This window comes from Neoarius graeffei, chromosome 4, assembly GCF_027579695.1.
Source record: "Neoarius graeffei isolate fNeoGra1 chromosome 4, fNeoGra1.pri, whole genome shotgun sequence".
Classification (NCBI taxonomy): domain Eukaryota; kingdom Metazoa; phylum Chordata; class Actinopteri; order Siluriformes; family Ariidae; genus Neoarius; species Neoarius graeffei.
This window is the reverse complement of record NC_083572.1, coordinates 44,577,079-44,597,547: the sequence shown is the minus strand read 5'-3', so window position 1 is coordinate 44,597,547 and position 20,469 is coordinate 44,577,079. Positions and strand designations below refer to the sequence as shown.

General features: G+C 44.6%; 1 protein-coding gene across 1 annotated transcript in view; it reads right to left on the bottom strand.

Annotated features, from left to right (window-relative positions):
• The window catches only part of LOC132885033 (contactin-4-like), a 542,655-nt gene that overhangs the window by 382,280 nt on the left and 139,906 nt on the right, over window positions 1–20,469 (bottom strand). The gene's annotated exons all lie outside the window — the stretch shown is intronic.

Here is a 20,469-nt window from a genome sequence, read left to right as displayed (position 1 = left end):
CTCTTCCCCCCCTCAGGTGAGTGAGCTCTGGAACACCAGTGCAGAGAGAGAGCCTGGGCCAGTTTGCTGGCGCTGTGGGGAGCCGGGGCACCTCCAGCATCAGTGCTCGGCAATGGAGGTGGGCGCGGTGGTCTGGATCCCCGATGCGCCAGGGACTGCCCTCAATCGGGCAGGAGCATATCGCATACCGGTGAGTATCCAAGGGGATACGTATCAGGCTTTGGTGGACTCCGGCTGTAATCAGACCTCAATCCACCAAAGCCTGGTGCAAGACGAGGCATTGGGAAGAGCACAGTTGGTGAAGGTGTTGTGTGTGCATGGGGATGTTCACAACTACCCTTTAGTGTCGGTCCACATTCTATTTCGAGGGGAGAAATTTATAGTGAAGGCGGCGGTTTATCCTCGCCTTACCCACTCAATAATTTTGGGAACTGATTGGCCGGGATTTCAGGAATTAATGACTCATTTAGTGAAGAGTGGGGCCTGCCATAGTTCAGCAGGGGGAGGTCCCGGTGTGGCATTGGTGGGAGCAGCTGTCACAGAGCCGTCTATGTCATCACCGCGTCAGAGTGAGGAGCAGCAGGCTCCTCCTCCCTCTCTCGGGGAATCCCTCGCAGATTTCCCATTACAGCAGTCGTGAGACGAGACTCTGCAGCATGCATTTAACCAAGTGAGAGTAATTGATGGTCAAACGCTCCAGCCAAACACCACCCCATCCTTCCCCTATTTTTCCATTATTAAGGATAGATTATATCAAGTCATGCAAGACACTCAGACTAAGGAGCCGATCACACAGCTTTTGATCCCAAAGAGCCACCGGGAATTTATATTCCCGGTGGCTCACTTTAATCCCATGGCTGGACACTTGGGGCAGGATAAGTGTGGGCTTTATAGATAATTGGGCTAATTTTGAGGGCACTGCTGGCCTGTTAGGGCGGGACGGTATCCATCCCACTCGGGAAAGTGCTGCTCTCATTTCCTGCAGCATAGGTCATAGTCTCAGAACAGGCCTAGTTAATTTCTGACAATCCAGAGCCAAGGCCAGGGAGCAGACGAACAGGCTAAACCGACTGTCTGCTAGCTGCACAGAGTCATCACTCAGGGTCCACTACATTGAGACTGTGTCTGTTCCCCAAGCTCAACAAAAAGGTAGAAATTTTCAAAGAGTTTGTTCCAGTAACCTAATCAATATAAAATTAGATCATACTGACTGTACAGCTGCTGCCAGCACCTTTGATCTAAAGGTGGGGCTATTAAATATTAGATCTCTTACATCTAAAACGCTAATGGTTAATGAACTCATTACTGATCAGGAGTTTAATGTACTTTAAGTGAAACATGGATTAAGCCAAATGAATATATAACATTAAATGAAGCGAGTCCTCCTGGATACAGTTATATACACCAGCCTCGTCTAACTGGCAGAGGAGGAGGTGTTGCGGTTATTTATAACGATTATCTAGGTGTAACACAAAAACCTGGTTATAAATGTAATACATTTGAAGTTCTTCATACTCATATAATGTATGTAGCCTTGAAAAATAAGTCTACCCAGTTAATTCCATTGCTTATTATTTACAGGCCCCCGGGGCCATATTCTGAGTTTCTTTCTGAATTTGCAGATTTTATCTCAGATCTGGTTATTTCCTTAGACAAAACATTAGTTGTCGGAGATTTTAATATTCACTTCGATAACCCAGAAGACCCTTTAAACACAGCGTTTGTGTCCATCTTAGATTCAGTAGGGATTAATCAGAATGTCATAGGACTGACCCATAATGGTGGTCACACCCTTGATCTAATACTAACATTCAGATTAAATGTAGACAATATAGTCACACTTCCACAGTCTGAAGTTATCTCAGATCATTATCTCATCTCATTCAAACTATGTCTGAGTAATAATATAATAATATATGCACCTCACCACGCTACTGTATTAAACGTACTTTCACGTCAACTACTGCACAGAGCTTTATAAATGATCTCCCAGAGTTATCAACTTTGATTGGGTCACTGTCAGCCCCTGCAGAACTTGATCAGGCAACTGAATGCTTAGAGTCAACATTCCGCCATACCTTAGATAATGTAGCTCCTCTAAAAAAGAAAATGGTCAGAGACAAAAAATTAGCACCCTGGTATAATGATGACACTCGTACTTTAAAACAGACCACTCGAAAATTGGAACGTAAATGGCGTCAAACAAAATTGGTAGTGCTCAAATTAGCGTGGAAGGAGAGGTTCCTGAAGTATAGAAAAGCTCTTAGTGCTGCGAGATCAACATATTTCTCCTCCCTAATAGAAGATAACAAAAATAATCCTAGATTCCTATAGCAAAATTAATGAGGAATAAGTCCACTATAGACACATGCACACCTGCAGTATGTAGTAGCAACGACTTCATGAATTTTTTTACTGACAAAATTGAGAATATCCGACAAAAAATTCAAACTACTAATTTAAGGTCAGACAATGAAAGTGACCTTGTAGTTAACTATATAACTGTATCAGATCATCAGTTAGAATGTTTTACTCCCCTTAAAGAAACTGAATTACTTTCATTAATCTCTGCATCAAAAGCCTCAGCTTGCGTACTAGATCCCTTACCTACACATCTATTCAAACAGATAATACCTGAAGTAATTGAACCGCTTCTAAAAATAATAAATTCTTCTCTTACGATTGGCTATGTACCCAAATCCTTTAAACTAGCAGTTATCAAACCCCTGATTAAAAAACCTAACCTTGATCCCTGTCAGCTGTCCAATTATCGGCCAATATCAAACCTCCCCTTTATCTCCAAGATCCTTGAAAAAGCTGTGGCACAACAGTTATGCTCATATTTACATAGGAATAACATCCATGAAATGTATCAGTCAGGATTTAGACCTCATCATAGCACAGAGACAGCACTGGTTAAAGTAGTAAATGACCTACTGTTGGCGTCTGATCAGGGCTGTGTCCCGCTACTTGTGTTGCTTGACCTTAGTGCAGCATTTGATACCACTGATCATTCCATTCTTCTGGATAGACTAGAAAATGTTGTGGGAGTTAAGGGAACGGCCCTCTCCTGGCTCAGGTCTTATCTAACTGATCGTTATCAGTATGTTGATATAAATGGTGATATTTCTAGACATACTGAAGTAAAGTTTGGTGTTCCACAAGGTTCTGTCTTGGGTCCACTGCTTTTTTCTCTATATATGTTACCTCTGGGTGATATTATTCATAAACATTGTATTAGTTTCCACTGTTATGCTGATGACACACAGTTGTATGTCTCTGCAAAACCTGATGAGAGACACCAGCTTAATAGAATTGAGGAATGTGCTAAGGACATTATGGCCCTTTTCCACTACCCTTTTTCAGCTCACTTCAGCTCGCTTCAGCTCACTTCAGCCCGACACGGCTCGCGTTTCGACTACCAAAAACCAGCACGACTCAGCTCGTTTCAGCCCTGCTTAGCCCCTAAAACTCGCACCGTTTTGGAGTGGGGCTGAAGCGAGCCAAACCGTGCCGACTGAGGTTGGGGGCGTGAGCAGACACTCCCCTGTGCACTGATTGGTGAGGAGGAGTGTCCTCACACGCCCCGCGAGCGCGCTGGGATCTGTAAACACCGCAAACCCGGAAGAAGAATAATTATGAATTACGAGAATTTCTGAAGCCTTATGCGCCTCGCCTCATCTATACGCTCTTGCCAGTATCTGTTGGCGTTGTAGGTGACAACAAGCCACAGCACCAAGACCAGCAACACTAACGACTCCATGTCCTCCATGTTTATTGTTTACTATCCGGGTCGTGAGACTACCGCTTAAAAGATCACTGAATCAGTGACATACAGAGCATCGTGGACGAGTTCGCGGAGCGCAAGGCTCGTCGTATGCCCTTCAAATAATGCGCGCAGTAGGCTATTGATGTTTTATTATGAGCCATGTACAGTATGTCGCCTAATGTTTTTTTGTTTCTGAGTTACATGTTCGTTTGAAGGACTTAATGTACAAAATAACATAGTTGCACCCCGGAGTGTTGAAATTGGTAAACACAGTGCATTCAGTGAGGTTTGCACCGCCCTCCTTTTATTTCTGACTCTTCCTGTCACCACTCTGAGCGCTCATTCGTATGCCCTTCAAATAATGTGCGCAGTATAGGCTATTGATGTTTTATTATGAGCCATGTACAGTATCCTAATGTTTTTTGTTTCTGAGTTACATGTTCGTTTGAAGGACTTGATGTACTAAATAACATAGTTGCACCCGGTAGTGTTGAAATTGGTAAACACCGCAGTTGCGGACATTTTGTAGCCTAAAATGATGTTATGATAAGCTTTAATAAAGGGCCCAGTCATTTGCCCCGCCCCCGGCCCGGCTCTGACTTGTTCCGCCACTGTCACTGATGTCACTGTTTGCGCTGCTTAACGACATCACCTGACGTCCACCCACTTTCGCTAACTCCACCCAATGTGTCCACCCACTTCCAGCCAGCACGGTTCAGCGCGGTTGTAGTCGAAATGCAACTCCAACAGCCCCGCTCAGCTCGACTCAGCTCGACTCGGCACGGCACGGCTCAGCCGCGTTTGTAGTGGAAAAGCGGCATTAGACACTGGATGCTTATTAATTTCCTTCTGCTTAACTCTGACAAGACTGAAGTACTTGTACTAGGACCACATACAGCTAGAAGCAAGTTTTCTGATTACACAGTGACTCTGGATGGCCTTTCTGTTTCTTCACGTGCAGCAGTAAAAGACCTCGGAGTGATTATTGACCCCAGTCTTTCATTCAAAACTCACATTGATAACATTACCCGGATAGCTTTCTTTCATCTCAGAAATGTTGCAAAGATAAGAAATTTAATGTCATTGCATGACGCGGAAAAACTAGTCCATCCTTTCGTTACCTCCAGGTTGGATTATTGTAATGCCTTACTGTCTGGATGTTCCAATAAGTGCATAAACAAGCTCCAGTTAGTTCAAAATGCAGCAGCAAGAGTCCTTACTAGAACTAGAAAATATGACCACATCACGCCTGTCTTATCCACACTGCATTGGCTCCCAATCAAATTTTGTATTGATTATAAAATACTACTATTGACCTTTAAAGCACTAAATGGTCTCGCACCACAGTACCTGAGTGAACTTCTGCTCCTCTATGACCTGCCACGCCTACTTAGATCAAAAGGTGCAGGCTATCTGCTGGTACCTCGTATAGTGAAGGCTACATCAGGGGGCAGAGCCTTTTCTTACAAAGCTCCACAGTTATGGAACAGCCTTCCAAGTAATGTTCGGGAATCAGACACAGTCTCAGCATTTAAGTCTAGGCTGAAAACATATTTGTTTAGTCAAGCCTTTTGTTAATGGTGTTTATGAGGTAAAGGTGTAGATCTAGAGGGTCCTCAGACATAGAGTGTTTTGGTAAACTGGGATGTATGGATGCTGTCAGTCCCCACTCGCTTGCTCACTCGAGTTTGTTGACGGTGTAGTGGCTGGCTGCTTTATGTCCCGGGGCTCCCTCATGCCTGTGTTACCTTCTGGCTCTCCCCTTTTAGTTATGCTGTCATAGTTAGTTGCTGGAGTCCCTGCTTGTACTCAGTGCAATATGTATACTGTTCCTACTTATTCAGGTGACATTGGGCATACCTAACCACTTGCTTTTTCTTTCCCTCCCCCCTCCCCCCCCCCAAAAAAAAAAAAAATCTGTCCCTCTGAGTTACATGGAGTCAACAGAAAATATTTTGGTGGAGAGGGTGGAGACCTCGACTGGCTCTCGTAGCCTGCAGGGAATTGGCCGTCAGACATTCTGTCGCATGTCCCAGACCTGATGAAACGTAACTGAATTGTCTTGGCCAGCCCTAAGGGTCCCATCTGCATCTCATCATTGCTGAGGAGTGTGCTCCCATCACCCAATCAAGCATCCAGCCAGAGCAGGTCATGATATTTTTTAACCATATTAACATGCCATTGTTGTGTGTTATGCCTGATGTCAAGAGACTCGTCTCTGCGAGCCTACCACACTGATTTAATACTTGTGTCATTTTTAGGGCATACCTAACAACCTGTGTTTTCCTCCCCCTCCCCCCCCCCCCCCCCCCCCCCCATCTGTTCCTCTGAGTTACATATTGGTCCTGGGATTGAGATGCTGGCCTCTTCTACCCCTCGGACTTGCTTGATCCATCCTGGTGCCCTGTGTCTGGTTGGAGTTTTATCGCATCGCTCCTGTGGAGGACGGCCCCATGAGGACAGCTGAGGGTTATACCTGGAGGATGCTCTGGATTCTTACAGTAATGCTTTTATGGCTGAGGACTACAGTTGACTTGCTAACTTTAGGACTGCAGTTGTCATGAACAGTTTTGCACTCAAGTTTCCATCAATTAAGAGTTATAACATCAATGAAACTGTCTTCATGTTAAAACTGTTAATGTTATAGTCATGCTGTCTGTTGTTGCCCAAATGAGGATGGGTTTCCTTTTGAGTCTGGTTCCTCTCAAGGTTTCTTCCTCATGTCGTCTGAGGGAGTTTTTCCTTGCCACCGTCGCCACAGGCTTGCTCATTGGGGATAGATTAGGGACAAAATTAGCTCATGTTTTAAGTCGTCCAAATTCTGTAAAGCTGCTTTGCGACAATGTTTATTGTCTCCCCTTTTAGTTATGCTGTCATAGTTAGTTGCCGGAGTCCCTGCTTGTACTCAGTGCAATATGTATACTGTTCCTACTTATTCAGGTGACATTGGGCATACCTAACCACTTGCTTTTTCTTTCCCTCCCCCCTCCCCCCCCCCAAAAAAAAAAAATCTGTCCCTCTGAGTTACATGGAGTCAACAGAAAACATTTTGGTGGAGAGGGTGGAGACCTCGACTGGCTCTCGTAGCCTGCAGGGAATTGGCCGTCAGACATTCTGTCGCATGTCCCAGACCTGGTGAAACGTAACTGAATTGTCTTGGCCAGCCCTAAGGGTCCCATCTGCATCTCATCATTGCTGAGGAGTGTGCTCCCATCACCCAATCAAGCATCCAGCCAGAGCAGGTCATGATATTTTTTAACCATATTAACATGCCATTGTTGTGTGTTATGCCTGATGTCAAGAGACTCGTCTCTGCGAGCCTACCACACAGATTTAATACTTGTGTCATTTTTAGGGCATACCTCACAACCTGTGTTTTCCTTCTCTCTCTTTCTCCCCCCCCCCATCTGTCCCTCTGAGTTACATGTTGGTCCTGGGATTGAGATGCTGGCCTCTTCTACCCCTCGGACTTGCTTGATCCATCCTGGTGCCCTGTGTCTGGTTGGAGTTTTATCGCATCGCTCCTGTGGAGGACGGCCCCATGAGGACAGCTGAGGGTTATACCTGGAGGATGCTCTGGATTCTTACAGTAATGCTTTTATGGCTGAGGACTACAGTTGACTTGCTAACTTTAGGACTGCAGTTGTCATGAACAGTTTTGCACTCAAGTTTCCATCAATTAAGAGTTATAACATCAATGAAACTGTCTTCATGTTAAAACTGTTAATGTTATAGTCATGCTGTCTGTTGTTGCCCAAATGAGGATGGGTTTCCTTTTGAGTCTGGTTCCTCTCAAGGTTTCTTCCTCATGTCGTCTGAGGGAGTTTTTCCTTGCCACCGTCGCCACAGGCTTGCTCATTGGGGATAGATTAGGGACAAAATTAGCTCATGTTTTAAGTCGTCCAAATTCTGTAAAGCTGCTTTGCGACAATGTTTATTGTTAAAAGCGATATACAAATAAACTTGACTTGACTTGATAAGACAGTAGCCCGAACAATGGCCCGGTTCTATTGGCCTGGGATTCGCGGCGATGTCCGTAGGTGGTGTACGGCGTGCCGCGAATGCCAGTTAGTAATTCCAGCGGTCATTCCAAAAGCACCTTTGCACCCTCTGCCATTAATTGAGACCCTGTTCGAAAGAATTGGGATGGATCTCGTCGGGCCATTAGATCGGTCAACATGAGGATATTGCTTTATTTTAGTTCTGGTGGACTATGCAACGTGATATCCGGAAGCAGTGCCTCTTCGCAATATCTCAGCACGTAGTATTGCGGAAGCACTCTTCTGCATCATCTCCCGAGTTGGAATCCCCAAAGAGATTCTGACTGATCAAGACACTATGTTTGTCATGCACACTGCACAAACTGTATGGGTTACTGGGAATTAAGCCAATCCGCACCAGCGTTTATCACCCACAAACGGACAGCTTAGTCGAACGGTTTAATCGCACCCTCAAAAACATAATTAAAAAATTTGTAAGCGAGGACGCACACAATTGGGATAAATGGCTTGAGCCCCTGTTATTCGCAGTGCGAGAGGTCCCACAAGCCTCCACGGGGTTCTCCCTGTTCGAATCTGTAAAGGTTCCCAAAGCCGGAATGGTCAACCTCTCGAGATCAATGCCTTCATGCCACTTGCAGAATTCTGGGGCGAAAAAACACCGCGAAAAACAGACCAGAAAAAAACAGAGATTGGTTTCACCGTCGTTTATTCACAGTCTTTTCACCAAAAATCTACCAGAATTATTATATGGGCGTAAGCTGCGTGGCATTCTAGATGTCTCATCTCATCTCATTATCTCTAGCCGCTTTATCCTGTTCTACAGGGTCGCAGGCAAGCTGGCGCCTATCCCAGCTGACTATGGGTGAAAGGCGGGGTACACCCTGGACAAGTCGCCAGGTCATCACAGGGCTGACACATAGACACAGACAACCATTCACACTCACATTCACACCTACGGTCAATTTAGAGTCACCAGTTAACCTAACCTGCATGTCTTTGGACTGTGGGGGAAACCAGAGCACCCGGAGGAAACCTACGTGGACACGGGGAGAACATGCAAACTCCATACAGAAAGTCTCTCGCCAGCCACGGGGCTCGAACCCAGACCTTCTTGCTGTGAGGCAACAGCGCTAACCACTACACCACCGTGCCGCCCCGCATTCTAGATGTAATGCGGGAAAATTGGGAGGAGGGACCTTCAACAAGCAAAAACGAAATTCAATATGTTATCGACCTGCATGCAAAACTCCACACACTCACACACCTAACCCAGGAGAATTTGCGGCAGGCTCAAGAACGGCAAATCTGCCTGTACGACAGGGGCATGCCCCTTAGGGAGTTCGCACTGGGAGATAAAGTACTTGTGCTGTTGCCCACGTCGAGCTCCAAATTGATCGCCAAGTGGCAAGGACCCTTTGAGGTCACGGTGAGTCGGGGACGTCGACTATGAGGTGAGGCAAACGGACAGGGGTGGGGCGTTACAGATTTACCACCTCAATCTGCTCAAACTTTGGAACGAGGAGGCCCCTGTGGCGTTGGTGTCGTTGGTTCCAGAGAAGGCGGAGCTGGGGCCGGAGGTTCAAAAGGGAACATTGCCATCGCCTACCACTCCAGTCCCCTGTGGAGACCACCTCTCCATGACCCAACTCACGGAGGTCACCCAGTTGCAGACAGAATTTTCTGACGTGTTCTCGCCCCTGCTTGGCCACACCCGCCTCATAGAACACCACATTGAGATGCCCCCGGGGGTGGCAGTGCGCAGCCGGCCTTACAGGCTGCCCGTACACAAGAAAAAGGTGGTTCGGGAAGAACTCGAGGCCATGCTCGACATGGGCATCATCGAGGAGTCCCACAGTGACTGGAGCAGCCCGGTGATTTTGGTTCCCAAGGCCGACGGAGCAGTCCGGTTCTGTGTGGACCATAGAAAAGTCAACGCAGTGTCTAAATTCAATGTGTACCCAATGCCTCGTATTGACGAGTTGCTTGATCGACTAGGCACGGCTCGTTTTTATTCCACACTGGATTTGACAAAGGGATATTGGCAGATCCCCTTGACTCCATTATCCCGAGAGAAAACGGCCTTTTCCACACTATTTGGCTTACACCAGTTTGTCACACTTCCTTTTGGGCTGTTTGGGGCGCCCACTACGTTCCAGCGGCTTATGGATAGGGTCCTCCGCCCCCACGCCACCTATGCGGCCCCATACCTGGACGATATCATAATCTATAGTAATGACTGGCTGCGGCATTTAGAACACCTAAGGGCTGTCCTTAGGTCACTGAGGCGAGCCGGTCTCACAGCCAACCTGAAGAAGTGTGTGATTGGGCGGGTGGAAGTATGGTATCTGGGCTTCCACTTGGGCAATGGGCAGGTACGTCCCCAAATTAATAAGAAAGCAGTGATTGCGGCCTGCACGAGGCCCAAGACCAAAAAGGGGGTGAGACAGTTCCTGGAGCTGGCTGGCTACTATCGGAGGTTTATACCTAATTATTCGGACGTCACCAACCCGCTGACTGATCTCACTAAAAAGGGGGCACCAGATCTGGTCCAGTGGATGGAGCAATGGCAGTGGGCTTTCTCTGAGGTAAAGGCTGCACTGTGTGGGGGGCCACTGTTACACTCCCCTGATTTTTCTCTCCCCTTTGTTTTGCAGATGGACGCATCAGACAGAGGGCTGGGAGCTGTTCTGTCCCAGGAGGTGGGGGGGGAAGATCGTCCAGTGCTGTACATCAGCAGGAAGCTGTCGGTGCATGAGGGCCGGTACAGTACCATAGAAAAGGAGTGCCTTGCCATCAAGTGGGCGGTCCTCGACCTCCGCTACTACCTACTGGGACGCCCTTTCACCCTCTATTCGGACCACACGCCCCTCCAGTGGCTCCACCGCATGAAGGATGCCAACACGCAGATCACCCATTGATATCTGGCACTCCAGCCGTTTAAGTTCAAGGTGGTCCACAGGCCGGGGGCGCAGATGGTCATGGCGGATTTCCTCTCCCCTGTCAAGGGGGGAGGGGGGGAGGGGGAGTCGGCTGCAGGCCAGATGGCTCCCCGGCCTGAGTCGGGCGGTGGGGGTATGTGGCAGCGGGGGCGTGGTCAAGCGTCGGTCTGTGAATGGAGGGCGGAGTCAGGGAAGGTAAGTGGCAGAATCACTGCACCTGATGTCAGTTAACCTGTGTTTGTGTGTCTTCCCCAGTGACCGCGCCCTATTAAAGGAGAGAGAGAGAGCAGAGAAAGGGAGCTCTCTCCCCAACCAGAACACGTGTGTGTGTGTGTGTGTGTGTGTGTGTGTGTGTGTGTGTGTGTGTGTGTGTGTGTGAGCGAGCGAGCGAGCGTGCGTGACTGGGAGAGTGTCCTGGATGTTTAAAGCTGAAAAGCTAAAATAAAAGAGTTTAAGAGAACTCAGTTCTGGCCTGCCGTGCTTCTGTGCTCCACCCACCACAAAGTCTTCCTACAGTATATAACTTTTTTTTTCTTTTGCTCTGCTAGAAGTCTCTGGATGATTGCAGTCTCTAAAATTCATTTCATCTTCATCTCAACGTAACATCTTTCATATAATTTTTCCACAAATCAAAATTAATTTCAAGTTTAAAGGTAACCTGAAGAAAAACAAACAGATGACATTGAAAGGTATTTATTCTCTCTCTCTCTCTCTCTCTCTCTCTCTCTCTCTCATAAACATGAGTTATTGCTGTATTTGTATTAACACATTGAGCTTGATTAAAACAGTTTATATTGTCATTCAGGTGTATTATGTACCTCTTAAATGTCCATCTTGTGTGGAGAATTTTATTGCACTGTGTCTGCTATCTTAAAGGTGATTAAACTGATTAAGATAATAACATACTAATTATCCAGCATGGCAAAGTCATGATAATTGGAGCAAATAATGAGATAATTATGGCTTGCATATTTTACGCAAATTTGCCTTCATGAATAGATACATGTATATAAAAGAACCTTCAAAAGGTACAAGACAAATGACTCAAGCAGAGCTGAAAATCATTATCAGAATTAAACTTGAATTATATCCCATATTATCTTTAATATATAGAATTCAGTATCTATTAGTACATTTAATAACCATGGACTTGTTAATATGCAGCAAAGCAGAACTTGATAGCTGAACCATGGGAAATATAATAATTCAAATCAAGGTCCTCTGAAGGTAATGACACTTAAGAAACATGATAAAGGTACTGTGCACTGTTCTCTGTCATTAGCGCCTTAATTAAAACACCTTACTGAATCCCAGAACTCAATTACTGTGTTCGAAAACACTGCACATATTGACAATTACAATTCTATGCAAGTTTTTCAATATCTGTGCTGCCGAAATAAACCTATTGAGATTGGAGGGTTTAAGCTGACACAAACTCATTTATTGTCAGCAAGAGAAAATGTCTCTTTAATTATAACCTTTTATTCTGATACTTCTGTAGCCCACATGGGCAAACACTATAAGAGATGTACTAAAAAGGCAGCTTTCAATAAATGTCCTAGAAGATAGCCAAAACCATTCAGTATAAAAACAAATAAAGGCCTAATTAAAACTGTATGCTTGTGTGGGGGAAAATGTGTAGAGATAAACAGTGAATAATTTTTTTTTTACATTTTTTTTATTTTTCTGCTAAAAAAGCCTGTAACCCCAGCAAAAAGGAGCTCATAATCAGCCAGCTAACAAATGCATAAGTTGAGAAATGAATTTGCAGCATGGTTCATGATTCGTTGTACTCCCACACCTACCACCCAACTCCCCCCAAGTTCTCCTGCATCAAGTGACCAAATTATAAAATAGCCTGTCTCATAACATCAGCTGCCCTTTAAATTACTCTCTTGATCCATTACGTATATGAGTTAATTAAGTTATAGTACGAGTAATAAAGAAGATGGATGGTAGGCAGGCCAAGATATTCATGACAACAATCTGTGCCCATGTAAGGTCAGGAGTCTGTGTAATTGATGGATTTGTCAGCCAGTTTTCTTTGTGTGACAGCAGATCCCTTTGTTATCCTTCACCACTGGAACAAACAATGGGCTCTCAACTTAAATAAGGCTATACATGCAGTTGTGGTCAGAAGTTTACATACAGTGACATGAATGTCATCTTGGATATGAATGTCATGGCAATATTTGGGCTTTTAGTAATTTCTTTGAACTGTTCTTTTTGTGTGGCAGAATGATTGTACAGCATACATTTTTAATAAAAAAAACCCACTACAATTTGCTGCACGAGTTTTAATTTTCTTTGGGTTTTCTGAAATCAACACAGGGTCAAAATTATACATACAGGGTCAAAAATTTACACACGCTCACTTATGCCGCTTTTCCACTACCAACGCGGCTGAGTTGGGCTGAGCCGTGCCATGCCGAGTTGGGCTGAGTCGAGCTGAGTGGGGCTGTTGGAGTTGCATTTCGACTACAACCGCACTGAACCGTGCTGGCTGGAAGTGGGTGGACACATTGGGTGGAGTTAGCGAAAGTGGGTGGACATCACGTGATGTCGTTAGGCGGCGCAAACAGTGACATCAGTGACCTTTTAAGCGGTAGTCTCACGACCCGGATAGTAAACAATAAACATGGAGGACATGGAGTCGTTAGTGTTGCTGGTCTTGTTGCTGTGGCTTGTTGTCATCGACAACGCCAACAGATACTGGCAAGAGCGTATAGATGAGGCGAGGCGCATAAGGCTTCAGAAATTCTCGTAATTCGTAATTATTCTTCTGCCGGGTTTACAGTGTTTACAGATCCCAGCGTGCTCGCGGGGCATGTGTGGGCATGTGAGGACACTCCTCCTCACCAATCAGTGCACAGGGGAGTGTCTCCTCACGCCCCCAGCCCCACTCGGCTCGGTTTGGCTCGCTTCAGCCCCACTCCAAAACTGTGCAAGTTTTGGGTGCTAAGCAGGGCTGAAGCGAGCTGAGTCGTGCTGCTCTGAGGTAGTCGAAACGCGAGCCGTGTCGGGCTGAAGTGAGCTGAAGCGAGCTGAAGTGAGCTGAAAAAGGGTAGTGGAAAAGGGCCAATAGATTATTAATTCAGAGGTGCTGAAACTTCCAAATTGTCTCTTATCTTGCCAAGGCCGAGGTCTCTTAACTTCCTGTTAGTGATCATGATTGACTACAGCTGGTAGCTTCTCTGTGCCTTCATAAAAAGGGTTTGTTTACAGCGCTTATTGGACTGACCAACACAGTAAAATTGTAAAGTCCAAGGAGCTCAGTACAGATCTGAGAAAGAAGACAGCAGATATACACAACTCCAGGATGTCTCTTGGAGCCATTTCTAAACAACTGCAAATTCCAAGACCAGTTCACACAATTGTATCCAAGTTATTGTGAGGTGTAGTCACTTTGCCAAGCCACTTTGCTTCAAGAAAACCCAAACTGTCACCCTCACCTGAAAGAAAATTGGTTTGGATGCTCAGGAACAACCTGGGAACCACCATGGCACAGCCCTGCCATGAACTGGAAACTGATGGATCACTGTCTACAGTTGAGATCACCATGGACAAAGAGGCTGCTATCCAAGAAATAATCCCCTGCTCCAAAATTGACACCTTCAAGCTTAACTGAAGAACATTCATTTCATTTCATCTCATTATCTCTAGCAGCTTTATCCTTCTACAGGGTCGCAGGCAAGCTGGAGCCTATCCCAGCTGACTATGGGCGAAAGGCAGGGTACACCCTGGACAAGTCGCCAGGTCATCACAGGGCTGACACATAGACACAGACAACCATTCACACTCACATTCACACCTACGGTCAATTTAGAGTCAACAGTTAACCTAACCTGCATGTCTTTGGACTGTGGGGGAAACCGGAGCACCCGGAGGGAACCCACGCGGACACGGGGAGAACATGCAAACTCCACACAGAAAGGCCCTCGCCGGCCACGGGGCTCGAACCCAGGACCTTCTTGCTGTGAGGCGACAGCGCTAACCACTACACCACCATGCCACCCTAACTGAAGAACAGTTCAAAGAAATTACTGAAAGTCCAAATATTGCCATGACATTCATATCCAAGATGACATTCATGTCACTGTATGTAAACTTCTGACCACAAGTGTATAAAAAGCACATAAGCAGTTAAAAATACCACTAAGCACAATCAAGATAAATATAAAAAGGTCTGGAACAACAGAAACATTAGCATGTAGAGGATGCATGAACATATAGTACACATACATAGTGAGGAAGATTGTGAGGAACCTCTCATCTCATCTCATTATCTCTAGCCACTTTATCCTGTTCTACAGGGTCGCAGGCAAGCTGGAGCCTATCCCAGCTGACTACAGGCGAAAGGCAGGGTACACCCTGGACAAGTCGCCAGGTCATATCACAGGGCTGACACATAGACACAGACAACCATTCACACTCACATTCACACCTACGGTCAATTTAGAGTCTCCAGTTAACCTAACCTGCATGTCTTTGGACTGTGGGGGAAACCGGAGCACACAGAGGAAACCCACGCAGACACAGTGAGAACATGCAAACTCTGCACAGAAAGGCCCTCGCCGGCCACGGGGCTCAAACCCGGACCTTCTTGCTGTGAGACGACAGCGCTAACCACTACACCACTGTGCCACCTGTGAGGAACCTAAAGTCCACAATTTCAGATATGCACAGTTCACCTGATTCAACCGATTAACTTTCAGCTGTCCTCACAGTGCAGTGTCTGAGCTTTACCAAGTATCACTGAAACTACAATTGGAGTCGTGTGTGTGTGTGTGTGTGTGTGTGTGTGTGTGTGTGTGTGTGTGTGTGTGTGTGCATGCGTGTGTGTGTGTGTGTGTGTGCATGCGTGTGTGTGTGTGTGTGTGTGTGTGTGTGTGTGTGTGTGTGTGTGTGTGTGTGTTTAGCCATGCACATTATCAGCATGTTTAGCTGCATAGAAAGAAAAGCATCTGATACACACTGTAAAATATGGTTGTGGATGAGTGATGCTTTGGGGTTGCCTTGCTTCTCGTGATTAAGGAGCTTTAAAGGAATACTCTGGAGTGAAATGCTTTTTAGGTCTATTTTCGCATTATTGGGAGTGCATACGTTGAGTTCACAGGCGACTGCTCTAAGACAACGAGGGAGGCTCAGCCTCCTCTAAAAATGCCCTTATAACTTTAATGTGTGCATGAGTTTCTCCCCCTCGTGACAGCGCGATGCAGCGCAGCCTCAGTGGGCTTCAATGGCATTTGGGAGCTCTGCGCTTTTCAATCTCAAAATGCAAGACGATTATTGGACAAATACTGCGAAAATGCCCGCCTACGGACTCCCACGGACTCCCAGCCTCAGTGGACTTCAACGGCATTTGGGAGCAATGCGCTTTTCAATCTCAAAATGCAAGATGGTTATTGGACAAATACTGCGAAAACGCCTGCCCACGGACTCCGAGCCTCACATGGGAGGGACATGGCAGTTTCCACGAGGAGACTGGTGATTGGTGAAAGCGGCCGGATATTTTCTTTGATTGACAGCTCGTTTCAACTATAGACAGGCAGCGGTGAATTTCAGTTCAGTCCCATGCGGATTCGCAAGTGCTGTGGTGTATTGTAAGAGATCAGCTTACATTTCGATTTCATTCATTACATACGGTTTCTACCAGCTTTTTTAGTTTGTATATATTTTCATTGTAAATAAAGTGTAAATATAGTGTTGTCAAGTTTGCTATCTTAGTTCCAGAAATTTCGTTTATTTGAGTGACTGAACTTGAACTTGAGGGGGCTAGTCAGCTAGCAAGAAAGCTGCGCACGGATGCCAAGCACTGCTGATTTAATTTTGGCGAAGCCATTTGCCAGTCTTCCTTTCGAGGAAAAAATTAAAATTAAAGAGGAGGGTAGACCAACACCTCAAATTGACTTTGTGAAAAAGGTAGGGAATAATACTCGTTCCTTTCAGCTCTCCTGGTACGAGAAAGTGAATTGGCTAACAGCAAGTGACCCACATCAACAACAGTAATAGGCTACTTTAGTAATGGATGGACCAAAAATATAGAATCTATTTAAAATGTTTATGCTAAGTATATTATATTGGAATATATATTTTTCTGGATATGAATTAAACACAGCTACAATTTGGAAAACATTTTTAAACAAAAACACAGCCAAGAACATTTCACACTACAGACCTGGATTAAAAGTGAAGGGTTATCAAAATTGTCAATAAAACATTTCTCAGTCAAAATAAGTAAAATATAGGGAAAGTGTCATTGAATGAAATGTGTGGCACCCAGCTCTATTGCTGAGGTTCCTGACAAAGAGCTGCTTTCAATAATGATCAATTTTTAAACAACATGCCACAATTTTAAAATATAAAATGTTAAAATATACCCCCCCCAACACCACCATCATGTATATTGGACAGTAGGCTAATGGGCCAAAAGAACCTGTTATTTCACAGTTTGTGACGCTGCCAACAATCAGCCAGATCAGAGGCAAGAGTATGGGCAAAATTGATGTTTTTTCTTTTAAAATCTGGAAATATCGTAATCGACCAGCCTCCCCTGTTTGAAAGACTACCAGCCGCCACTGGTTGAGTTGCTACCACAATCACATCAATTGGATGTGTTTTGAGAAAATTCGTTTTTTGTGATTTCAACCGGAAAGCGCTAACACGGCAGTGCACGGGGCATGTCTTTTTGCTGATACAAAACGCTAGTTTTAAAACCATTGCAAAGCTCAAAACAACATGACAGTTCTGTGGAAGTGAGTAGAGGGTTCCTACAAACAAAACTAAGTGTCGCGAGCTCTGCAAGTGCACGGACAGAGTGTGTAGAAGAGTAAATACAAAGCCAGTGACCTTACCTGAAGTTGGTCTTCCTCAGACACCATCTTCATGGGACAGTCCGTAAAAGTTGGGTGCCGAGTGCAGAGCCCATACCGCTGGAAATACACAATTGTGGTATGTTGTGCATTTCTAGCAAGATGGGCTCTGCACTCAGCACTCGACTTTTACGGACTGTCCCATGAAGATGGCATCTGAGGAAGACCAACTTCAGGTAAGGTCACTGGCTTTGTATTTACTCTTCTACACACTCTGTCCGTGCACTTGCAGAGCTCGCGACACTTCGTTTTGTTTGTAGGAACCCTCTACTCACTTTCACAGAACTGTCATGTTGTTTTGAGCTTTGCAATGGTTTTAAAACTAGCGTTTTGTATCGGCAAAAAGACATGCCCCGCGCACTGCCGTGTTAGCACTTTCCGGTTGAAATCACAAAAAACGAATTTTCTCAAAACACATCCGATTGATGTGATTGTGGTAGCAACTCAACATATGCACTCCCAATAATGCGAAAATAGACCTAAAAAGCATTTCACTCCGGAGTATTCCTTTAAGGAAGATTGATGACAATGTGAATACCACAAAAGTCTATTTTAGCCCAAACCCTCTTGCCTCTGCCAGGAGGTTACGACTTTTCCATACATGGATTTTTCCTCATAATAATGACCCATAAAATATAATCTAGTCAACACAGAATTGATTATTTGAAGACAAAAGTCTTCAAATACAGGTCAGAAACATAAGAATACTTTTAAAAAGTTTATAATTTTCTGCATGGGGGAATGAGCCAAGCTCTCTCTACAAGTGTTTTCAAGCACCATTAGACATTACCGGAAGAGGCTCAGTGCTGTTATCCTCTCTAGAGGAGGTTTCTCGAAATATGATCTATATTTTTCAAATTCCTTTTAAAAAAACTAACAAAAAAAACCCTGCGCAACTTAAGGAAACTTTTTTATGTCGAAAAAATAGTGAGTTAAAATAAAACTCGACCGCATTCCCATTTGTTTCAGCTGAAAATATCACTGCATGTGTTATTCATTTTATATATTCATTTCTTCCCATTTTCATGAAGGCTGCCAGTACTTCTATAGCTGACTGTGAATGAGTAGGATGTGAATGCAGGAATGCACAGTGAAATCTGAGGGGGCTACCAGTCATTCACTGTCAATGCTGTCAAGTAAGGCTGCAGGGCCAATTAGGGAACAGAAAGTGTGTCACTCCATGGAATCATACTAAAGGGTGGAAGGTTGGAAGAGGATTATTTAGAAGAAATTCACGAAGCACATTATTATTATTATTATTATTATTACTGGTACGTATGTATGTACTGTATATATGTATGTGCTATATTTATTGTTATTTCAGTTATTTATGAGGAGAATCAGAACACTCAGATTTGAGTGACACATATCAAATCACAATGTGTTATCACAATAACAACACAGATGGCGATGACGACAGAACAACAAACCTGTCAATATATTTGTTTTCTGAAAATTTCTTGACTGTGTCACAAATTTATTCACCAAGTTTAATTTGTTAGCGTATTTTACTCTCACATGACTTTGTTTCATGGCAAAGTCTCATCTATGTTATGATGGAACCTTGATTTTCCCAAATACAGTATCCAGTCCCCGATGTCTAATTCTACTTCCTGGTTTTGACCTATGGTTGTTTTCTCATGTACTGGTAGATAAAAAGATAGACAGCTTTATTAAACACAAGATCCACTCAGCTGATTCTGGTTTCCATTGAAGATGTGTATAAACTTATGCTAATAATCTATATCTCCATTATTACATCCGTAAAATATATAACTAATGCAAAATAAGTAATATATAATATAGTGAGACAAGCATATTATTATGATTAATAATGAATAAAATTTGTATTCCGGGCGGCACGGTGGTGTAGTGGTTAGCGCTGTCGCCTCACAGCAAGAAGGTCCGGGTTCGAGCCCCGTGGCCGGTGAGGGCCTTTCTGTGCGGAGTTTGCATGTTCTCCCCGTGGGTTTCCTCCGGGTGCTCCGGTTTCCCCCACAGTCCAAAGACATGCAGGTTAGGTTAACTGGTGACTCTAAATTGACCGTAGGTGTGAGTGTGAATGGTTGTCTGTGTCTATGTGTCAGCCCTGTGATGACCTGGCGACTTGTCCAGGGTGTACCCCGCCTTTCGCCCGTAGTCAGCTGGGATAGGCTCCAGCTTGCCTGCGACCCTGTAGAAGGATAAAGCGGCTAGAGATAATGAGATGAGATGAATGAGAAAATTTGTATTCCATCCATCCATCCATCCATTATCTGTAGCTGCTTATCCTGTTTTACAGGGTCGCAGGCAAGCTGGAGCCTATCCCAGCTGACTATGGGCGAGAGGCAGGGTACACTCTGGACAAGTCGTGAGGTTATCGCAGGGCTGACACACAGACAAACAACCATTCACACTCACATTCACACTTACAGTCAATTTAGAGCCACCAATTAACCTAACCTGCATGTCTTTGGACTGTGGGGGAAACCGAAGCACCCAGAGGAAACCCACGCAGACACGGGGAGAACATGCAAACTCCAATTTGTATTCCATTTATAAAACTATATATTTAAATACCAGAAAAGTGTTTCCAATAGTTAATTCTAAATTTCTTAGTCGTCTCAAAGTTTTTAGTCGGGCAGTGAATTACGTATATAACATGGTAGCTGAAAAAGCGAATGTCCTGTATCCTGATTTTGAGTTTATTTTCACGAGATGAATATTGTTCTTTGCTCTTGTGTTGTAATTATGGACATTATGGAGTATTTAATTATGTAATTATGGACATTATGTAATTATGGAGTTTTTAACAAAATTTTTTCCTTATTATGGATTATTCTTGTTTGAGTTTGTCTGTTTGTTCTCTGAGCTCTACCTGGATAATGGAGATATTTGATTAATTTACC